General features: G+C 41.3%; 1 long non-coding RNA gene across 3 annotated transcripts in view; it reads right to left on the bottom strand.

Annotated features, from left to right (window-relative positions):
* Positions 1-231: 231 nt before the first annotated feature.
* LOC137856524 (uncharacterized) overlaps positions 232-23,321 on the bottom strand; it is a 62,397-nt gene continuing 39,307 nt past the window's right edge. Inside the window, exons 2-4 of one of the 3 annotated variants that reach the window (XR_011096542.1) lie at positions 20,034-20,101; positions 9,969-10,036; positions 232-1,322 (exon numbers count right to left, since the gene is read on the bottom strand). This is a non-coding gene — a long non-coding RNA (uncharacterized lncRNA). Of the gene's footprint in view, positions 1,323-3,882; positions 7,459-7,984; positions 8,663-9,968; positions 10,037-20,033; positions 20,102-23,321 lie in introns of those variants that run through there. The other 2 variants (XR_011096541.1, XR_011096540.1) reach the window with 2 other exon arrangements.

Below are 23,321 nucleotides of genomic sequence, written 5' to 3'. Positions count from 1 at the left end.
TTTCTGATCATCTCATTCAAAATTAAATGTTTTTCCGTATTCCATGAGCACCGAGCTGAACGTGGATCACTAAAAGCAGTGCTCTGAGGGATGTTCACGTTATGTAAGAGAAGACCAGAAAATTCTGCGTGCTTGCAGCTACATGGGGGAAGATAAAAGTGGCAAAATAGGTAATTTCCATGACACATATACATGTATATGGGCACTATCCCTGATTGACCTTGGCAACATTTCAAAGGGAAGCTTTCAAGGATTAACTGTTCAATCAATCAGATTTCAAGACATACACCAACTGGCTCCACAAATGAACTTGCAATCCCATTGCAGAAATAACAATTAAAAGTTTTAATCTGTTGTTAGCTCTTGCACCAAAATGCGCATGGAGAAGTTGCAGGCTTTGGCAGAGACAACCCCCGGGTTTTAGAAACTCCTTACCAGCTGCTGTCTGCAGCAAGAGTAGACTGTGAACAACTCACATAGGTGTTTGGAGATACATTCGTACATGAGGGCACCCTTCTGTGTCCTTCTCTGAGAGTGCTGAACCACAGCAAAAGCCAGTTCACCCCTTTTGTGGCCAGAGAACAAGATCCTTCCCCAGGTCTCCTTGGCATGCACATTTCTTCCCAGCACTCCCGTCGAGACCAAAAAGCTGCATATATGCAAAACATAGAGGTAAGAGGGAAGAGGCAGCCTGAATAGACATCTTGAGCATGGAACGGGGTCTGCTACATTCCTAGAAGAGCAAAATTGTACCACACCAAGGCTGGAGATTGCAGTTGTAGGCACAGTCATACTGAAAAGACAGTCCTGCCCCCAAAGGGCTTGAAACCAAAAGACAGAAGCAAACAGGTACAGAGAAGCCAAGAAACAATGCCCCCAAACCAGTTCCCAAATGACAACAGCTATCAAACAGATGGAAATACAAGATAAAGAACATGATCTTCTACCAACACTTCTTTTAGCAAGTAACAATTTTAACAAGAGGAGGGGGAAAATCAGCTATCAATTCAGCTCTGCATTACTGCCTCAGTAAGAACAGAGCCTGTCATGACTCAACAAGGTGTGCTTTATTTTACACATTAAAGTGATGCAACAGATTTCAGGCGATGTTAGCTGACATCAGGGTAATCAAATGCGTAAGTGCTTTGTTGAGTGAAGGCCAAAACCCACATATTTCATTGCAAAACATTTGAGTGAGATCAGGACAAGCAATGACAGTCTTCTCATGCTCAGAGAACCCACACAGCGTCTCACTGAACCCAGTCACCCACCAGTAACATCCATTTGGTATCTCACATCTTCAGCTATTTCTAAGGCGCTTCCTAAAAAAATAAATAACGAGTATAGCTTATTGCAGGGATGGAGAGAGAGGTTTGGAGATAAAAATAGGTAAGAGTAAGACTGGGATGCTCTGGCCCCAGACTGTTCTTACTGTAAAATCTGACCTTCCAGGTCATGGCCAAACTCAAAGTATGAGCCTGGAAAAACCTTCCTACATTTCTGCTTTAGTACATATATAAGATATACATATAAGATATATATCACACATACATCAAATACACATGTTAAATATATATATATATATAAAATGCATCGAATACCTTGTAATAAGTAATATGTAATTTATCTGATTTATTTTTCTTTAAAATATTAATAATCTTCATTTTAACACTTTGTATCAAATATCCTGATGAAAATAGATTAGCCAAAACTTGATATCTCTATTTGGTTTGCTTCCCATTCTACTAGGGCTGCAGCCATAGCCAGCAAGTTCTGGGTAGAAAACTATTTGACCTGAGCAGCAAGCAATCATTCACAGTCCTTAACTTGGCCTGGATGACAGGTGTGAAGTCACCTTGGCCTACAAAATGACAGGTTTAGTTTAACAGCTTTGCCCCCATACTTGTCAGAAAAGTCCTGAGGACCCTCCTACAACCTCTACAGCTACAGCTTCCCCCAGTTTTCTGTGGAGAGAAAATCTGAACAGCAAAACATCCTCTCCTCTGTAGCACTGGCAAGGAGATTAGAAGCTAAGTCAAAGCTCAGGAATGAAAAGAAACCTTTTCACTACATTACCCGTATATTTTTATGCCTATAGTTGATACATTAATATCATTTAAAGTCACTGCAAACCCAAAAGGAAGAGACACTGAGCTACACCATTTTACTAAATAAGGAGTTCTTAAGCTAAAGGCTTGAAGCATGAGTTTGTGTTTTTAACAGACAGAACTGAAGAGTCATGGAAGAGATCAAGCTGGAAGGTGTCTCTGGAGGTCATTTGGTCAAGCCCCTGCTCCAACCATGCCCATCCAAGAGAGGAACCGTGAAAAGGAAATTCAAATATGCATTGATTCTTCAACCCTTTGATATCCACAATTAAATGAGAAGTTTACCTCTTTCTCACAGAGTATATCCACTAACATTTTCTTATTTGAGCAATTGTTTCACTCATGCTTTACCATCTCTTTTAAGGTGTTAAATAGTCAAACAGCAACGATGCAGCCTTTGCCCCACACTGCTTACAGTCTGGTCTTAGCTAAAACTTAGGTGAAGAGTTGAAAAGCTCTGCAGCAGACTTCACGTCTTTTTAGAAGGAGAGCAAATAAGACAGCCAGAATCAGGGTTCAAATATACATATACACACAAGGAATAAAGCATTTTTCCTCACCTCAATATATTTTCCAGCTAAATGTCTTCCAGTAAAAATAGTGACCTATTGTTGAGTGATTTGCTCAAAAACTGTTCTGCTTAACTGTATTTAAAAAATTAATGGGATAAGTTCATTCCTCTTGTAATTTTCCTTAGTTTCCAGTCTCTACAGCCCAGACACTCAGGGAGGGGGAGAAAAGGAAAAAAGATGGGGAAGAAATCAAGAATATTTGAAGTATACTCTTTGGCAAAAGCTCTAGATCAAACTGATAAGCCTGCAGACTGCTGTGCATTCTCCATCACAGTCTTTAAAAAGTGAAACAACCATATCGTACTTCCAAAAATAATATTCAGAAAATAAGACTCAAGATAACAACCCGATTTTATAAGAGTCCCAATAGTTTAGTCAGAAAAGAAAACCACTGCCTTGTCTTCGTGCTGTGCTTTTCTTGTCACCTTACCAGGCCTAAAGCCTCTGTTACTGGAGAGTAAAGATTTTGAAATTCTCATTATTACACAAGACAAAATAACATTTCTTGACATGGCAGAGTAGCTATCCTTAGCTTTCCACTAGTGCAAAGAGCACCGCAGTGGTACAAGCTGTAGTTTAGCTGAGAAATCCCCCAACCAGGATAAGTAATCCTTTTCTCTAGGAACACAGATGCCTTTTCCTGCAGCCCTCCTTTGCCTTCCCTTGTACACCCTCTAATGTATACAGCTAACCTTCTGATTCACCTCATCAACACTCAAATGCTGCAAAAGCAATCATTTTGCTCAATTATTACTAGTTTGTTTTTTTTTCTTTATATTCATGAAGAAAATGAGACACAAAAAAGTGAAGATTAGTCAAATAAATATGCTATGGGTAAGGAAGGAATACACTTATCTTCTGACCACCATCTCACCTGAAACTTCCTTCTAAGAGGTTTTCACTCTGAACCTCTTTTGGAGAGAGGATAACCAGAGAATGTTAAAGCATAGCAGTTCCAAATAGAAAGGAAAGGAGGAAAAGGACATGTGCCTAAGACACCAGCCCAGCCAGAGCTTGAGGTAAAGCCTAAAAGGTCTGAGCCCCAGCAGTCCTGTGGTTTTGAGGAAGAGCTACCTGCTCAAGGCGTACCTGCTCTGGTTCTGCCAAGGCCCATGCACACTGCTCCATTGCTCCACTTACTCTGGTGGAAGAGTAGGGCATCTGGAGATTTCAGCAGAGCAGGTAGAAAACACAGGCGTCAAAATTATATCCTTTGATGCAGCTTTCCTTAGTTCACTTTATTAACAAAAATCTCACATTTTAAACAAACAAACAAAAAAAATGTCATTAAGTTTGCAAAGTCAAGCATTCAAAAATGCATGAAAAGACCATAGTTTAGGCTTTCAGTGCAAATTAAATTAGTCTCATCTCTTTTCAGGCTCATCTCTTTTCTAAGCTGCAGTCTTTCGTTACTTTTTTTTTTTTTAATCTACTTCACCTCTCTTCTCTCCCCCAAGTAAGATCAAATGCTGCTCACCAATTCTCAAGTGGAAAAGCATAAAGACTCTAAAGGTTTTCTTTCCAGCAAAGTAAGATATGAGACATTTTCCTTTCATAACATGGACAAAACAATGTCATTTTCTGTCAGCTCATTCAGAGAAGTGACTGATTTAAGTTTGGCTGAAATTCTCCCCTGCCACCAGCTCTCCCAGACAAAGATACCTGTCTGGAAAATCTCAGCCTAAACTATTTAAGCTTTGGCAGAGTTAACAGACAGTTAAAAACATGACCTTCTGGCTGAAAGCGTCAAGCAACCTTAAGCATAGGTAGCATTAGCAGCCCTGTCCATCATGCAAACAGAAGAATGAGATCCTAATAATCTGGACTTTCCACAAAGCAGGAAGGAGATTCATTGACAGAGTGAGGAATACATTTAATGCCTCTTCCAGCCAATGCAATGGCATCCTTCAGTAACAGGATTAACAGTAGATATTTGCACATTTCCCTGCAACAGTTCTGCCAAAGGAACTCGGCCCTGGCCTTCCAAAACTTGTCATACCTTCAATTACACTAGCCCAGCTCTGGGAAGACATAAAATATTCCCTTCCTTGATGAATGCTAAAGGAATTCCCTCTATCCTCCGAAACTACAAATCTCAATCTTAGCAACAAAGAATTATCCAAAAGCTTGTCCTTACTTTAGCGTTATTCAATTAAGACAGCTATAACATTATCAACGTTAACAGTTTAGTTTTTAAGAGAGAGCACTGCTACTTTGAAAAGATTACAGCAACACAAGCAGTAGGAAGTATGAATCTAGTGTTCAAGCAGCATACAAACATAATGTTTATGTCAAGCAATGCCACAGAGATAAACCATGCCCCTCGTCTCCCACTCTCTGGTTGCATAAGAGGTCCAAACCGTCTGCAATAGGCTGCCAGGTATTTGCTCCCCTGGCCAGGGCACCCTGAGAGCTGCTCCACACTGCTACAGCAGGGGGGAATGACCACAAGTGGCTGGTGGGCTGGCAACAGGAACAGCTCACTTAGTGCTGTTCTCCCACGTCCTCAGACTGGAAAGTGGCTAAGTTAATTCGGCAGTGAGCAGAGGGGAGTATTTTTAAACATAAAGCTCATCAGTCTGCCCTGCTGGTATTTCCCAGGCTGAGGTGCACCTCCCCATCCTGCTCAGAAATTTGCATCATTTATGGTCATCCCCCACTTCAACGTTGTGACAATAAAAATAAAGAAGCAGGTTGAACTGGCTTGGGAACAGATTTACAGCCAAAACTTCCTTTCAAACCACTTCTCGCTTTCTTGTGCTCCCTCCCCTCCCACCAGGATGGTTCAAGTTCACAGCCTGGGCGATCTCCTTGCCTGTCTCGTTGCCTGCCTTGGGATGCCAGCCGTGAAATCGCCCCCTGCCAGCATCAACACAGCCCAGCAGCCTCCGAGCTGCTTCGTGTAACCACTCCCAGGCGGCCACAAGGTCATTTGGTTGAAGAGGGAAATGTTTGGTTTGCGTTAGCTAAAATTAGTCGGCGGGTGTAAGGTATTCTTATACTTTACTGTTAGAAGCTTGAGACTAGCTGGATGTTCTACATGGAAAATTATTAATGACAAGGAAATATCTTCCTTTGAAAAACACCGCGTCCTCCACGTGGTCCTGTGCTCACAGTTGTCCTACACAGAGTAGGGTTATAAACACAGCAGGAAGAAAGGTTCTGCTTTTTTATTATATATATGTGTGGGCATATGTGTGTGTATATATATATATTATTTTTTTTAATGCAAGTTTTGTAACAATGGCCCAAATAAATGCTAAGTGGGAACAGAGCTCTGTTTACAATCATTGATGATCAACATTTAATATGTTGTGCATTTAACTTTTTCTGTAACAGAAAAAGAACCTTCAACTTTTTTTCTTTCCTAAAGCTTACTCAATTATTTCTGCTTCCTTTAAGAATGCAGTTAATATAAGAAACGGTATGTGGAAGTGAGGGAAGTACATGCACTGGCCATAATAAGAGAAAGAAGTAGCCAGCACTTAATTTTCTTTGTGGTGTAGTGTCACATTTTACCACCTGCAGCCAGATCACGACGAGGGTTTGCATAGCATAACGTGCTGCCTCCCAGCCCACGCAGAGCATTTGGGCTCTGCACGGGGGCAGTTCATGGGAGAGCTGCTCTCTGGGCGTGCACACTCACAAATCCCAGAGCTAGTTCAGGCAGCAGCAGATTTTCTCCCATTGGCCTCTGGCTGGAAAGCCTTTGCCTGCAACATGTGCCAGTGGGGCTCACAAAAAAAAAGGGCTGGTGTCCTTACATTGACATAATTGCATGTTGATGTAAACACACTTTTCACAGAGCTACAACCTTCTTTGTTCCCTAGATGTATGTTTTGTTTTTAAAGGGGCACACAGCAGTCCCTTACAATTAGCGCCTGACATTTATAAAGTAATTACTTGTTGTTTTGCACATGACAAAAGCTGAAGATAGATGGGCAGCCAGGTTTCTGTTCCTGTAGCCCACCTTCTCTCTGAATTGTATCTTCTCCCTCTTCTACAGCCAGTTTCCCTCATCCTCAGTGAGCCCTGATCCATTCACTTTCCTGCTCAGCTGACTGGGGAATTCAGCAAATTCACACCTATCTCTGTCTTCTATCTGGAGATTCCTTATTCTTCCTTCAGGTATAGCTCATTTCTGTAGCTCAGTTCCAAGGCTGTTCCATCCAAATAGGAGACACGAAGGCTGAGAAATAATTTACAGGGTATATTTAATAGGATTGCTAAATATTGAGGGATTCCACCGATGATACTGCAGCATCCTAACTTTCAGCAGGGATTGATAACCACTGTGTGGGACACCTCCCCTACATTGTCATAGACTTGGGACAGATTTTGCACATGGGATGCTTTTGTTTTCAAAAGTAAGCATGAAGTACCACATTTAGGCCATCCCTAACAGACAAGCTAGCTCATTTCTCCATGAATTTCAGTCTTGTCTTAAAAATATATTATTACAACAATGAAGTAATTCTGCACAGGACAATCTGGTGTTTGGGATTAGCAGTGCTAAACCTTTGAGAGCTGAAGAGCCACTTCATTATGAGTACAAGTGATGAAAAAAGCAGCTTGACAGACTGGTACTGGCACTCTGGTACAGTAGTGCATTATTTTTTGACACAAATTAAAGTCTTATCTAATAATGCGAAAGCATAAATTAATGGTTTGTTATTTCTGTCCATTCCCCCCTTTGCTTCAGAGATTGATTCATTAAATGCAACTTCAAGAACAAGCAGATATATGCCTGACTTTTCTCCAATTCACCAAACACAGAGCTGTAAAAAAGAAAAAAAAAAAAAAGTCAAATCAAAGTTTCCTATTTTCCAATCCATTTCAAGACTCTGCATGGTCTAAAGCATGTCATAAATATCTCAATTAGCAAAAACTCTGGGGATAAAGCTGCATCCCTCAGTCTTTTGGCACGAACATAGTATACTGTAACTCTAAGTAGCGGTTACTGCACCGTTAGCATGAAGTTAGAATTACATCAATAGCACCACTGCAAGAAAAATCAAGCCCTGACACACCAGTTTGCCCTTATCAGCCAAGCTGCCTCCCTGGGCTCTCTGTTAGCTGCACTCTCAGCCCCCCAAAAAGCAGATGCTTGCAGTCCAGTCTTCCTTACAGAGTCTACCCAGAATTTGGCAAGATTTGGAGAGTCTTAAATGGTTAACTCCACATCTGCTTCCATATGTTGGCATTTATTTAATTCTAATTGAAAAAATGAAAAGCTGTAAACTGGATGACAAACATGGACATCAACTATTAATGTTCCTCTTCATTTGCCACGCAAAAGAAGAATTCCAGATTACTACTTTATTTTTAGATATTGCTTGCTCATAAGCAGCCTTGTATCCTCCTTTGTGGGTTTTGGACTTGAACAAGTTACACCACAGACTACATTTACATTTTGCAGCTGCTCTAGGTATAATATTTTAATGTCATTTTAAAGGTACCGATCTTTATATTCTGCCAGCAGATGTGCAAAAATAGTATTTATTATTATTTTCAGAAAGAAGAAATATGTTAAGATCATTCTCTTTGTCAGAAATAAGTTACTCCTTAGGAAAAAATAAATAAATAAATAAAACAGATGATAACTACAAAAGGGGAATGAAGCAATGATAGAGAAGAAGTGCTGATGTGCAGCTGCTGCTCTCATCGTCTTTGAGGCTGCTGGAGGGAGCTATAATGGACAGGCAACTTGACATATGCTCTTAAATGCCACTCGGCAGAAACATGAACCAGTGGGTTCTTGTTTTACACATGTGGGGAGGTGAACTTGCCTTTGGAAGTTTGGCAAGACTGACGTTAAAAATATTGCGTGTGCTGGGGAAAATGAACAGCAACAGCACAGATTTCTCAAGAATAAACAGGATGAGTGGTCGCTAGGCTTCCTTTTCCACTCTGAAGGTGTCCACTAAGGGTCCAAAATTAACCAGATCACTGGGAAGTACAGCTGAAATCCACATCTGGGTGCTGAAGTCAAACCAAAGAGAGCAAAGTCACAATTTTTTTTCAGTAGAACTTGTAATCAAGCAGCGGCACAGTTATCTCCTGGCATCTCTCCACACAGACTAGATACCTTTTCAGGTTGCCTGCTCTGGTTTAAAACTAAAATCAAAAGTTATGGAGTTCAACATATACACAGTGAAAGGGTAAAATATAATGGCCTATAGCAGCCTATAATTCAAGGAACCTTATGTAAATCATCTCTTAGCCTCGGTCTGTGAATGCTCTCATCAAGTTCAAAGAGTAGAGTAAGAAAAAAAAATTAAGGACAGCTGCTCCTCTACAAAACTATAACAGTGCAATTTATTTCTCTTTTTACTTAAGCGACTTCACCTACAGAACATAAATAGTCTGGTCCATAGCACCTAGCCATAAACCTAACTCCTTGGGGCATAGCAGCAAGAAACTCTACTAAAACTGAGAAGTAGCATCCACCCCAGAGGGAACCCAGGCTATCAGTCTTCTCTTTTAGAAATTTATTATTTATGGCCTAGTCTTATTATAGCAACATTCTGCAGATTTTTTTCTGTGTCAGAGCATTTAATAAATGTTGTATATTCTCAAACTATAGGTGCATGGTATCAATAAACTATGCAGTGAATGTAACCTTTGTCTTCTAACCCATGTTTGCAAATGACTTTCTAACATTTCACCGAACAGGTGAGAAACACAAACTGACACGCAAGCAATGCAGCAATTGGACACTCCAGTCTAGATTTTAAGACTTCAACAGGGGCTCAAACATATGAAAGAAGCTATTGTAGCCAGTTAAAGTAATCCATTGAAGATAAGTAGCATTTTAAAACACATCATCTGAGAATATTTCTCATTTCAGCTGTGGGCAGGTTTTGGTCCAGAAGCAGGATTTTACACTTTCAAAGCAAATACAACGAGCTAACAGAACAAATAATAAAATGCATCTAATTGAATCCCTCACTGCTGAAACCAAATAAAGTCTTCTTAATCATGCCAATACCTGTGATCATATCCACTTTGGTGACTATTGAGTCTAGCCTCTTTTTGTTAAAAAAACAGAAGCTAGCCACACACAGCTCATCACAATATAAAGTATATATATAGAGAGAATATAATCTCAAAGCAAACTCTCTGCTACAGTATCTCTGCAAAGCGAAATAATACTGAGGTGCCACAGCCTCCTCTCAAAATATGCATGAAATTGCCACTGACATCTGCTGGGACTCAGCACACAGCAAAAGAGCAGGATGTGGCCTCATGAAGCAAACTGCTTCGGAGTGCTTGATAAACAACGTACCAGCCCAGGGCAGAGCCCTGAACCTCTTGCTCATACAGAACGCCCACAGGTCAGCGGGAGAGCTTCATCTGGAAAAGGAGTCAGAGTTTTATGCTATTAAAAGTCAGATTAAAACAAACAGATGTAGACTTGCATTTATTTCAATTCATTTTAATCATTTAGGTTTTAACTTATTAATATGAAAAGTGCTTTCCTTAAACAAAATATGTTAAATGTTACAGCAACGGACTACGGCCCCTTTTCCTTGTATTTTGCACTTATTACAGGCTGAGTAATATGAACCTAACCATATCCTTTCCTTTAAAGCTAAAAAAAAAAAAAAAAAAAAAAAAATCTGGATATTCTCTCCATCAGCAAATAAAGATAAGAGCAGCATGCTGAAAATGCCAATTTTACTGCATATTTCAGGATGCGATAATACACTTTTCATAGCAAATTCTCTTTTCTGTATCCAGAAATCAATAACTTAACTTTGTTTTGCTCTTTTCTTGCAAAATGCTGGAATTTATAGAAAACATTAATTACAAAGCTGTCTCTGACTATTACTGCAAATTTAGCATGTCTCATGGAGCACAGAAGTTGTAATTATGGCTTAGTGGAAAATGAGTAAATAGCTAACTATTTGTGGTGGGAGAGCTTTCAGGAAAAATAAACTTATGCAAGTCCACATGAAAACACTGAAAACAAATTGAAGAATGTGAAACAAGAGCATTTCTACCTAAGCAAAGGTTCATAATCAGCCAAGAATTCCACTTGAAGGGCTGGAGCCTACAGTGATTGAATACATGACATTTACAAATAAAAGCAGCTGGCTGTGAGGAGTCTCTTAAAACTAATCAATTTTCCAATACGTTTTATTATGGTTGTCAAAAATCCAATGCTGCAGGTTAGTACCATGCAGCTATCGAAAACCCACCATGGTGGCTGCATAATCTTTGCTTATTTGCAGGTCTGACAGTTTGCCTTGATTAAAATAAGAATACTTCATTAAGAGTATTAAGCATTGCCTTCTGAGTTATGTAAAGTTTATGATTTTTCATTTATGCTTTAGAATCTTAACCACATTGTCTCACTTATGCATAATCCATCAACCCAGGTGACAAATAGTCTTCTATATTTGCACACTAGGAATATACAAGGAGCATACTGTATTAGCAGCTGAAACTACAAACGTCACTGTCAATCAAACCAGCTGGCATAGGACCATATTTCTTGTCACCAAGAGGCTTAAAGCAAAGAATCTGTGCCTAATTCTCTTAAACCTTACAGGTCAAAAGGTTTTAAAATTATTTTTGACACCATTTCTTTGCTTTGTCAACAGGCCTGAGTACTTTTTAACATGTAAAGGATATCAAAAAGCTGCTCATCAGAACAGTCTGGCATTAACAATTTATGGGTTTAAAGTCCAGAGTGTGCAGCAATCCCACTGGCATAACAGCACGCCTTTCTGTAACGAAAGGATGGAGATGCGGCTGGAGGGCCGTAACTTTTATTAACGCAAAACCTCCGAGCCTCCAGGCAGCCAGCCCTCGCTGAGCCAAAGCCTCCTCGCAGCGCAGAGCGGCAGTGCAGCGCCGAGCACCCTGCAGGCCCTGCCACACAGCCGCCTCCCTCCCTGCTTTTCTCCTCCTTCAGTGCCCCACTTCACTTCCCCAGAAACCCCAAGCACACACGGCACATCCCTGAGCTTGCAGCAGTCTCATCCCTTTCATTTCCTGAAATGCTCTGCTCACAGGAGGTGACAGCCACCATTGAAAAATGGGGGCTTTTCCAGGCTTTTGGGAGCCCAGCTGTTTTAACCTCTCTCAGTTAAGGTGCTGCTTTGCAGCAGGACCCCAGCTAAAACTTTGGCCCTGTCCTGATGGGCCAGCAGGAGGAACAGCAGTTCCTTCCCAGCAGAGATCACAGTCCAGAAATTGTGAAAATACTGAATGACTGAAAAGCAATCCCCCTATGCAAACTGCTGGCTGCGGCTCTCAGGGACTGCCGCCAGCCTCTCCCGCTCTCTGCCTTCAGGATACAGCCCCTGTGCCCTGGCAAGGAGTGGAGGAGCCACGCCACGTGATGGGCAGTACAGCGCTTCTCACAGAGCCAGCTTGGGCTGGCATGACTGGGATCCGCCACCTAGAAATCCCTACACGGCTCCCATCCCCATTTGCCCGGTAGAGTGAGCCTGGTGAAGACACCCAGGAGAGCAGAAAGCTTTCTGGCTAGAGAAAAGCAAGAGAACAGACTGGGGTGACAGGCTCCACAAGCAATGAGAAGCTTACATGGTGAAGAGGAGTAAGGTGAGATTTGAAGGACAACGGGGATGAGCTTGAACGTGGTGAGGGAAATACAGTTTTGAAGAAGAAGGAAAAGAGATGGTGGAATAATGATGTGGGTAGAAAGGACAAGATACAAAACAGTGGAAGGGAAGGACTGAGGGCACAGAATAAGACAAAAAGAAGCAGACCGTGTTTACACTGAAGAGATCATCAGGAGGAGAGCCCAGTACCTGGACACTGCCTTCAGATGCCAGAATAAGGAGGAGCACTGCAGGAAGCCTGCAGAGTTCGCTGCAGGGATGTCCATTTGCCTTGCACCAAGGTACATCCCAGGACTTGTTATAAAGGTTTCCCCTTTCTGTTTCAGGGTACAGGGATTTGACATCCTGTGGTGAATGGTGTTCCAAAACTAAGCACTAAATGCAAGTTTGCTTCTTGCACAGGGACAGAGCTGATGGCCTGGTGCCACTGAAATCTGTGGCACAAATGCTCTAGGAGAGGTGGTGGTGGGATTGGTGCTCTTGTCCCCACACTTTTGTACTGCTGCAGAGCAACCCCTACCAAGGAGGACTTTCTTCCCCCACCTCTAAACGAACAGACACCATTTGCACAGATTTGACCCCAGGCTTTCCCTGATGTTAAACTTCAAACTAATAAATTATAAAAGTAGTAATAATAATCAGCCTGGAAGACCCCAGACCTGCTGGAGCAGGTACCTCCACGTCCTTCTCCACCCTTAAAAGAGTTAATTCTCCTGTCTGCCAAACCACTTAGCTCAGACACTGGAGCAGAGGGAAGAGGAGGAGGGAGGAGGAGAAAAAAACAGGGAGGGTAGCCAAGATGACAACTCCGTGCAACCCCCGGAAGTGCTCTGGGGCTGAATTTTGGCCCGCGGCCCAATGCTAGCAAGTACCACTGGCTTCGACTCTATTAGATGAAATATTATCATAAGGTTATATCCATTTTCCTCCCTGCGCTGTATGTGTGCACTGAGTCTGGTTTTTATTTTGGTTAAGGGCAAGGACACTGCATTCAACAACCCAAACCCAACCTTCTGATTAAAACAGTGTATTTCATTACAACATATGCACAGGGACATAAATATCTAAATAAACATGGGTTTGATAAAAATTGTCATGAAGCAAATCAAAAGGGAGACAATGAGCTGCAGAGCACTGCACACAGAGATCATGGCTCAGCCTTCCTTAACTTTACCCTTCCCTGGCTTTAACAAGAAGCTCGAGCCTTGGGTCCACAGAAAAATTACTCGCCACTTTTAGACCTCCCTTCCTTTGCCCTGCCGTTTTGCTGTGTCAGCTTGCTGCACTGAAATTCAGAAAGCAGCACAGCCACAAGTGTCTCACATCTCCCTGTAAACTAAGAGATGGGCACGAATCTCACCCCTGGTTCTGACTTTTGTAAAGGTTGCAACCTGTCTGTCAGGATGGGATAAGTGATAGATAACAGCCCATCTGAAGGAATGGGGAGAGGGAATACAGCACATCTTCCATAGTGGGACGCAGGAGAGATGAAAGGCAGAGATACAGGATTCCCATCAAAAAGAGAGGTGAAAAAGATATAAGTGTCTTTGGAACAGAGACTGCAAAATTCATGAAAAGCAGCAGAAACAGAGACTCCTAGTGAGAACAGAAACAGTCCAGGAGAAGAAAGACAGCAGTCCTATGACGAACCCGTTCCAACTTCAACAAAAGGAAGTACAGGAATTTCTACTATTACTGGAGAAAAAAAAAAAAAATAAAATAAAATAAAATAAAAAAAAATCTGATGTTTACAAGGTAACAAAAACACCGCTCTTGGTGGTGAGTTATGAAGTGCAACTCAATTTCTGAACACTGTCAAGGTTTTCCTCTCCTCCCCTCTAACACATTTCTTTACCATCTTTCTCTTCCTATCCCTTGTTTAATTAAATCACTTTTTTTTTCCTACAACGTTAAAACTCCAGTTGGTAAAAACACCTCTCCTTTTCACTGAAATTGCAAAGGTCTTTTCAATCCTTACTTCTCTCTTTTCCACTTCTAACAACTCCACTGAGTTCTAGTGTGCTCCTTTCATCCTTATTAGGTGACTTTTCAGATTGTTCTGCTTTAGTGTAATGCAAGCGCACACTTTTCTGCTGATTTATGGCTGAATATATATATATTGCTTACAATAGTACGGTTTTATATGCAACATAGAGCTGCTTTTGGTCCCTCTGATCTCTCTTCAAGAACTGAATGAAGGTACTTTTATCACATTGGAGGAAAGGATAACAATACATCAGTAAAAGGACAATTAAGAAACAACCGAGAATTACTTTCCTGTATGCATGTACAAAAGAGCTGTCGGGGTTTAGAGTTAACAGAAAATCCAAGGAATTCCCTAGAAACTGGGAAATAGATTATTGGTCATGTGGTGCCTACTTTAGCTTTAGAGATTTATGAGGGTCTCCCCCCAACCCCTTTTGTGGATGCAACCAAGCACATGTCCCTCCTAGATGCTGACTGCACCTGGTGCCTTCCAGGTTTTCCCTACAAAGGTTTCTCTTAGTAGGGAGCTCTGACTGCTTTCAACCCTCTTTCAGCTAGAACAGCTGTAGCGTAAGGCACAGAATTCTTTGGAAACATTTCCCTTTCTTACAAAAGGTACCAAGAAGTCTCACGTGCAAGAAAAACAAGTTACAAATAGGCAACATCAGGTTTCAGTAATAATCCCTTTTCCATTGTCTGACTAAATCTGTCTAAATCTCAGGCCTTTTGCTTGTCTGTGTTTTAGATGCTTCAAATACAGAGCACACAGAGGAAACTCCCAAACACAGGAGATCTGAAGGTGGTAGGCAATGCAGCAAGGCTGTCAGACTTGTTAAAACAGATTCGACATTGATTCAGTGTATACTTTGAGGGGGGCCCAGGAACAGGCTTTTATCCAAACCTACTGAATTCTGGTTCGATCTGACGTTTAGGCTGAGGTTTGGACATGTTCTTATTTTTTTGGGAGTGATTCATCCAAAACTTTAAGTTATCCAGGAAAAAATGTGGGATTAAATTAATCCTGGATGTTAGCATTTAAAAAGGAAAAACCATGTTTAATATGATCTGAACAGCAGTAGAAACCTGAAGCCACAGAAAAATGATACATATATGGGAACAATAGCACAAGTTATTAGGATCAGCGCGTCTTAAATACCAAAACGCATCCAGAAACAGCATTCAGAAGAGGCATCCTGCATTGGACAGAGCTGGCTAAGAAAGTAAATCTGATAAACCTTGCCAGCACTAGGACAGAGTTGGAGTGATAGGTGCTTCGCCAGGCATGTACCAAATTAGCCCCACTAACCCAGCTGGATGCTCCAGAACAGCTGCTTCTGGTTGCACACGCAGTACAGGCAGGCGAGGAGACCCTGGTCCCATTTACTCCTCTACTCACATCCCCCAGCAACCCACACAGCAAAAATAAAAAGCTGCTGCGCTTTCTTGCCAAGATCCCAAACTGCGGGATTTCAATCTGGGAGGAAGGGAAGGATGAGAGGCAAAGCGAAGCCTGCAGCTGGTTTGGGTCTCAAGTGGGAAAAAATGGAGAACCTATAAACTATTCTATTCTTCAAGAGAAGATGGGCTCAGGAGTTTGGAAAGAGATTTCTGATTGTGCTGGAAAGATTAAAATGATGATAACAAAATAAGTTTCAGAAATGGAAAATGGTCTGGAAAAGGAGTCTCCATATCTGCATATCTAATCTGCTTTTCTTCAGCTGTCTAACCAAATGGCAATTCTGCACTGTAGGTTCCTATTAGCAAAATCACAAGGAAGGATTGGGTGCCAAAACATTTATTTCCACAGCAAAAGGCACATTAAGTGTTGAAAAAATCATCAGTTTTGTTGATGTTTACATTGTGAATAGTTAAGCTGTGGTAAAGTCTTAAGCGATCATTTTTGTTATGAAAAGCAATGACAGGACATTTGTATTTTGAAAGCATCTGAGTTTATCAGATTATGATTTTTAGCATACTTGTGGTCTTTCCCTAGAGCATATTGTTTGTGTGTGCATGTGCAGCTCAAGTGTTCCTATCCAGTTAGCCAGAGCATGCGTGGAAGGAGTTACTTTTATTTTCTAACAGGGGCTATCCCTCTGCACACCCTCCTCTCCCCAGCTGAGCCCCACAAGCCACAGTCCCCACAGGACCTCTGCTCCTGCCCCAGACCAACAACAGGTAGGGCAGCCTTGAAACCCAACTCAAAAGCTCAAAACCATTCAGAACTACTCAGGTTTATGTTCCCTTCCCACCGAGCCCTCCCTGGCAGTTTGTCTGAATGCACCCACATCAATTCGCTCCAGCTTCTGCTGCTTCAGTGATGTGTAGGCTCAGGGAAAAATAAGAGAAACTTTATCTGACTATGGTGGCGCTTGCAGAAAGTTTTTAAGGATCCAACAAGTCAACACAGCATAACGAGCCATGCGCTGAAGATCCTGAGGCAACCCCGAGCACAAAGGGACCATCACCTTTTCCTCCATACATCACCACCTTATCTGGCCCTTCAACAAGCTGCCTGAAATGAGGGACTGAAACGTCCAGGCTGAAAGTCCTGGTCCTGCATGAGATGAAGGAGGTCACCATCCTATTGCCTCTAGGTGTGTGCTGAGGGGGAACAGAGGTTGCAGTCTGCCACCCGACAGGATGCACCAGCATCTCAGGACAGGCTGAGAAGTGCACATGCCCCGATGCAACTTTCCCCTGTTCCTCTTTCCTCTCAAATAAATATACCCCTGCACTACAGGACTTTTACCCAGAAAGACTCCAAAGCTCTGCAGGCTGACAACGTACAGGGACAAAGCCCAGCTGCTGCACAGACCTCTTGCAGAGGAATGCACTTCCATGAACATTTCTGCACACGCCTAGCGTGTCTTAAACACGGAGGGGTATAACCAAAACAGACCCCTTCCTCCAACCTGTCAAGCTGCACACATTCAATGTGCAATTCTCAGATCTGATTCCTTCTCCAGGCTTCCCTCCTCCTGGCCCCAAATCCTACATGTGTCCAGCTGAGTGCCTTAACTGCTTTTTTCCTCACTGTACAAACCCGTGTGTCAGCAGGAACTGCCTGGCACACAGAGCACCCGGTATTTTGGGTGACCAAGTGGGAGAGAGGCGGCACCATCTTCTAGCTGGAACCCACAGTCATGAGGGCCTGGTAGAAGGCAAGTCACCCAGTTATGGTTAAGCTCCAGTGTCCCTCCCTGTGCACTGCCCCTTGCCAACCACACATCTGCATCACCATGCATCCATCCAAGCAGGAGCTCACAAGGAGTGAGGAGGCATCCACATCTCCAGAGGAATGCAGATCCATAGTCGTGGCACTGCAGGAAGGAAAGGACTGTGCTCCCAACCCTGCTCCAACACCCATTTATCCACTCCCGTGAAATGAAAGTGACACACCACTTAGGTTTTGTACTAGTTTAGACAGTGATTTTACAGACTTAAACCCAAATGAAACAGCTAAGAAGACAATTTATGCATTTCCCTTCTTGTATAGGAATAAATAATTGTTGTAACAGGTCCATTTCTATAGCTCAGCTAGACAAAAGCTGCATCACTTTATGGATACAGTTAAAAAAAAAAAAATCTTCTTTACTTGGACAAGCATGGCTCTAGATGAAATTCTTCTGAAGTGAATTTACTGTCAGCATAAAATGCAGGTCACCCAGTGGAGGAGCCAGACCCAAAGATCTGAATAGTTACCCTACACGATCAAGAAAAGGAATTCCTGCTCCCATCTTTGCCATCCACTTTCAAAAACACCATTAGCCAAACGCTGCCCAGAAGCCGTTTCTCTGCCATACACTTTCGATGGCCATGGTGGGAGCACGCAGGTCTCCCCACCTGTCCCCTTGTCCCAGGAGTAAGGCAGAGCTGGCACGTTCCTGCTTTCAGGCCTGTGTGCTCTAAAGGAGCTCTGCAAAATTGTCCCTGACTATTTAATTGGGAAGTTTAGCTCTATTCTCTTTAGACACTTCTGTTAGGACTGCTACCAAGAGCTCTCTGGGTGAGTAGTTTTAAGTACTACAAAATGACAAACAGCAGCTACTTCGAAACTCTGATTCTGCCACCCTTAGACATTTAGGCAGCTGATAACCTGTATCACCTCTTGTGCAGCATACCATCATCCCAACACTCAGAGCCAGATGAACAGAACCAAGACAAGTCAGAGAGGGATGTGCCCCAAAGCCTCTGCGTTGGGCGCATCTTCTGAGATAATCTTAGTGGATAATAATTTTAAAGTACACATACAAATAACAGTCTTAAGGGCTAGAGCATGAAAAATGAATTTGCAGGTGTTTACACATGGAAAGCTGTGCATACAGAAAGGAGACTGTGACGAGACCCCTTTGCAAATCAGATCTTTATGGAATTTCAGTAGAGAAGTAGGAAGGGGCAGGTTTACTTCCCCTGACCTCGTGCAAAGAGACGGGGTGAGGGAGTGTTGTTATTTTTTTCTCTCTCTCTTTTGTGTGTGCATACAGATACGTAGTGCTGGCATCCAGAGAGTGAATTGAAGTAAAATTTCTATAACTTCCAAAATCCTTCAATATGTCAGTAGCAGCGTGGACCACATGAAGTGCCAAAACACAGCTGTCCCACTACGGATTACTTTCCTCTCTTTGGTTGAGAAATCAAAAGGTTGCTTTTCCCCTTTGTAACTTAGCCAGTGTTGGGTTGTGTTCACCCCCAAAAATCAAACAACTGCTTTCTTCCAGCTTAACTGATTTTGACTTTTTTCCCCCTTGATTTAAAAAATTGGAATGAAAATATAATTTCCAAATGTACTCTGGTTTGACCTAAGTTTCATTTGGCCTGTTTATCCCTCACATGCAGACATCTGATATTCTGAATTTGCAGTGAATTTACACATTACCTGCTCATAGAGAATCACTCAAATTTTACAGAATTTTTATAAATCCCTCTGTTATTTCTTAAAATCCCTCTATTTGTAAAATCAACGGGTACAAGGACAAAGCTGCTGAGTAAGGGAATACGGTAGGGAAGCACCTTCCACAGGGTTGGAATTTGAAGCATCTGAGTATGTTTCATAGCAGAAGCAGCTAGAAACACCACAGGAAAAAAAAAAAAAAAAAGGTTACAGAGTGGTCTACACAGCAGATTGTTATAACAGCTATTTTTCCTTATATAAATTCAAAACCAATAGGTTTATACAAATTTGTTGGCACCTGACAAATTCAAAATTATCCAATAAACATTACCACGCACTATGCCATTACATCAAGAAATTATACTCTGCAGGAAATAAGAGAGAAACCTGGGCAATATTAAACTGGAATAGAATAGCAAGATATATATAGGTGGATATGTGGATATACAGCTAAAACCAGCAACTAATTTCAGAAAGTTACTAAATCACATCCTACAAGTTTCAAGACAAATTCTGGCTTAAAAAAAGAGAGAGAGAACTTGATGAAACAATATTCCACAAACTGTTCCTTGGTTCTTACCAAAAGAGGCAGTCAACTATCCTAAACTTGAACAAAAATCAAATTATTAACAAGTGAAAAAAGAAAAAAAAAAAAGTGACAGAAGAAAATTTTGACTTTTTGCAAAATACAAGTCATAATCCTCTCAAGTCTTTGTTTACCTTGCATCTCCCTACTAGTGACATTCTTTCATTTTGTCTCATTACCTGGAAAAGATTCCATTATGGAATGACTCCATAAAGAAAACTTAAGGGCTATGAAGCAGCTGAAGAGGAAAAAACAAGCCCAAATCCTCACAAAGAAACCCTTACCACTCACCTGCAATGGTGTGAACAACACGGCTGGTGAAGTTTAAGATTTTGGTAACGGGTCTTCATATCATAATCCTGTTGAAAAAGAATATATGAATGGAGAATCCCATTTCTTATGGATCATCTCAGTTGAACACTAGCTAAACACTGAGCTTGGAAGGCACATAAGCAAGAAAAGTGCAGTAGCAATCTGTGGAGAAAAAAAAGGGCGGAGGAAGAATTAGGCAAAGCACAGCCCTAAATCACTGAGGTTTACATAATCAGATCTTCAAAATGGCTAACTTTGAAAATGAGGAGACTCTAAGATAACCTAACGGGAAGGAAAGAAACAGAAATTGCAACTGAAAATTAGCAGTTCCAAAGAAATAATTAGTTAAGCGGATTTAATCGATTAAGAGATAAAATGGACAACTATTTTGCCAGTTCAGAAAAGGCTAACAGATTTAGAGAGGAAGAACGGGGAAAAAGGTAGGTTTCTTCTGGCTTAAACCAAATGTTTAAAGACTGAGTACTGGAAAAAGATCTGGGATCCAGACTATTTTTAAAATATGTTGCAAATTTGAAATGATGCAGGGAAGAGCCACAAAAACCTTCCAAAGGCTGGAGGAAACGTTCAGTAGACTTTAAAAGCTCAATCTGTTTGGTTTACTAAAGCAGAGTATACTAGCATCCTCACTGAAATAAAATATACAAGATCCTGGAGGACTTGTTTTTGAACTAATGGTAAAAGTTATAAGTAGTATCTTGCAAGTAAAGACAGGCAAATGCAGTTTTTTTTTTTCCACAGAGAAGATTGATTAACCATTGTAGCTACTACAAGAAATGGAAAATTTTTCATTTCAAATCAGTGTTTTGTGTTCAAAACCATCTCAACTGTTTTGGGAAGCTATGTTTTCACTTAAAAAAAAAAAAAAAAAAAAAAAGAATGGGGATTGATACCTGTGTATTGAGAGTGAAACTGCACAAAGTTTTCTGTCTTAGCACAACACAGGCCGTTCAACCCAGTCATATCATAATCTCTCCTGACCATTAATCCTGTGCATTTTGTGCCTGCAGCTCTTGTTGCATGTCCTGTAAGACCCCAAAACAGAGCTTCAGAGTAGTGTTACTTATGCCTAAGACTAAGCCACATTTGCTAACCTTTCTTTCCCATTTCTCACTACTGGCAGATTAAATATTACCCCTTTGCACTGTACACTTAAATATTACTTCGCTTTTTGTATACAGCTCCTTATTACATGATTAGTGCTACCACGTTTCACACCATATCTCTCCGGTAATAATGATGATGTTAGCAGAGTTGTACTGTCCTCCATCTACCCTCTGCTTCTATGTAGTTCAAATCAAAATTTGGAACATTTCTAGGAACCTAACATTGCTCCAGCTTTTGAAGTTACAGTCCACAGAAGCATAAGACCTAGACTTCATTAGGTCTTCTTAAACACAACACTGAAGCATGATCAAATATACCTAAACTGCCCTGTTTAAACCACTTTTAAGACTTATTAATAGATGGATCCCACAGCCTGCAGGGCAGCCTGGTAAAGACCAGAATTAATCTGTGTCTTGGGGGCTACATCACCAGCTGGTGAGAACAAGCACTATTCAGTGGGCTGAAGGAGTCACCAAGCTACAGGACAAGGTCTGGCATGCAGATGATTAAGATGCCTGCCATCCAAGTAGCTCCAGTCCCAGAAGGCGATAGCTGTAACTCTTGGTAGCAATTGTGTCACACACGCATTCCCCCACCAAGGAAACAATCTGAACCATGCAGAATAAACATCTCAGGTGCAACTCTACCTGCACCTTTCAAGACTGATCTTTGCATAGGTTAGCAACGAATACCAGGCACTGTACAGCAAAACATGCTGTGTGCTGAATGACCTCAGCATTTCCAGTTTCACACTGTCATTTTTCTCTCTAAAACAGAGAAGTTCTACTATTGTATTTCATGGGATGCATCATTCCTGTTCCCCTGACAGATGCTCCATAGCACCCAGGAGAAGGCCAGCTATCGTCACCTAAGTTCATTCATTAGACTTCAGTGGAAAGGTCACACCATTCAATGGAAAGCTATCCCTCAAGTGTTAGTTTTGCAGTTCACAGAAAGGGTTATCCCAAGACCCATACCACTGTGTTGCATACTGCTTGTGTTTTCCTTGTGCCTCCTTGCCCTGTCATCGTTTTCAGCTGGTTTAATTTGTGCCCCCACGATGAATTAGAATCTGAATACTCTTGCTCCTAATTACACTGTCAGCACCAGCAGCCAAAGAAATATGGATTTAGGTGCTCTGATTTATGCCACAGCTGGAAGAAGCAAAACCAAGCAAATTGAACGAAACACCTTTGGAAAACGAGTAGCAAGCTACAGAAAGTACAACCAGAGCCCCTAATCTACAGAACTGCAGCAGAACAGCAAAGTCTATGACATATGTCAATAAGGATATACAAGCGTCCTTCACAGGATTTACAATGTATATATTAAGAAGCTAGAAGGATTTAGCAAAATTGCTGTACTGACAACCTTAAAGCTAACTGCATATGTTTTGACATCATATATGGTGTGGCAGGATACCACCACAAAGAGGTTCATTCCAGACGACTCATGCCAGTGTTTTGAATAAGATATGATTTATATTTACTTTTGTTGTGTATTTTTACTAGGGGATAAATAACAAAATAAAACATGTCACATTTTGTTTATTCTTTTTTGGCCTTCCCAGCCAAGCATGCTCTCAGTCTGCAAACATTTAACATTTTCAGCATCAGTGCTTTACCACAGAAGACATCTGAAGGTTATCCTCTTCCCTTTACTCTAATAAATTATATAACTCAAAGGTTGATCAAAGCACTCTCTCAACTTGAGCAAAGTAATGAAAGAAAACTTTAATTTAAAATCACTTAAATTTCCTCAGCATTGAAAATGCGGGTATGCATGGGGTTTGTGTTTTTTTCTTGCTGATTTTTATTTATTTTTATTTTATTTTTAAATAGGCATAATCAAATTTTCTTTAAAGTTACAATTAACTGCTGGCTGGGAAAGGGCGCAAGCCATATGGAATTAAATTTCTCTTTGGAAATCATATGTTTGCATTCCTCCTATATGATGATTTTTACCACACCAGAAACTTCCTAATTAATTGCAACCTACTTCACTATACTGAAACAGATGCAAATAAGTATTTCTCTAGTCGTTATAATCATTCCTCACTAGGCGTGTGGGTACGAATTAAAGGAGGGCACTAGAAGCCTTGAGCACCTACAGACTAAACTGCTTTCACCAGCTCCTGCAGAA

The sequence above is a fragment of the Anas acuta genome, chromosome 4 (assembly GCF_963932015.1).
Source record: "Anas acuta chromosome 4, bAnaAcu1.1, whole genome shotgun sequence".
NCBI classification, from domain to species: domain Eukaryota; kingdom Metazoa; phylum Chordata; class Aves; order Anseriformes; family Anatidae; genus Anas; species Anas acuta.
This window is presented reverse-complemented; position numbering and strand designations above follow the sequence as displayed.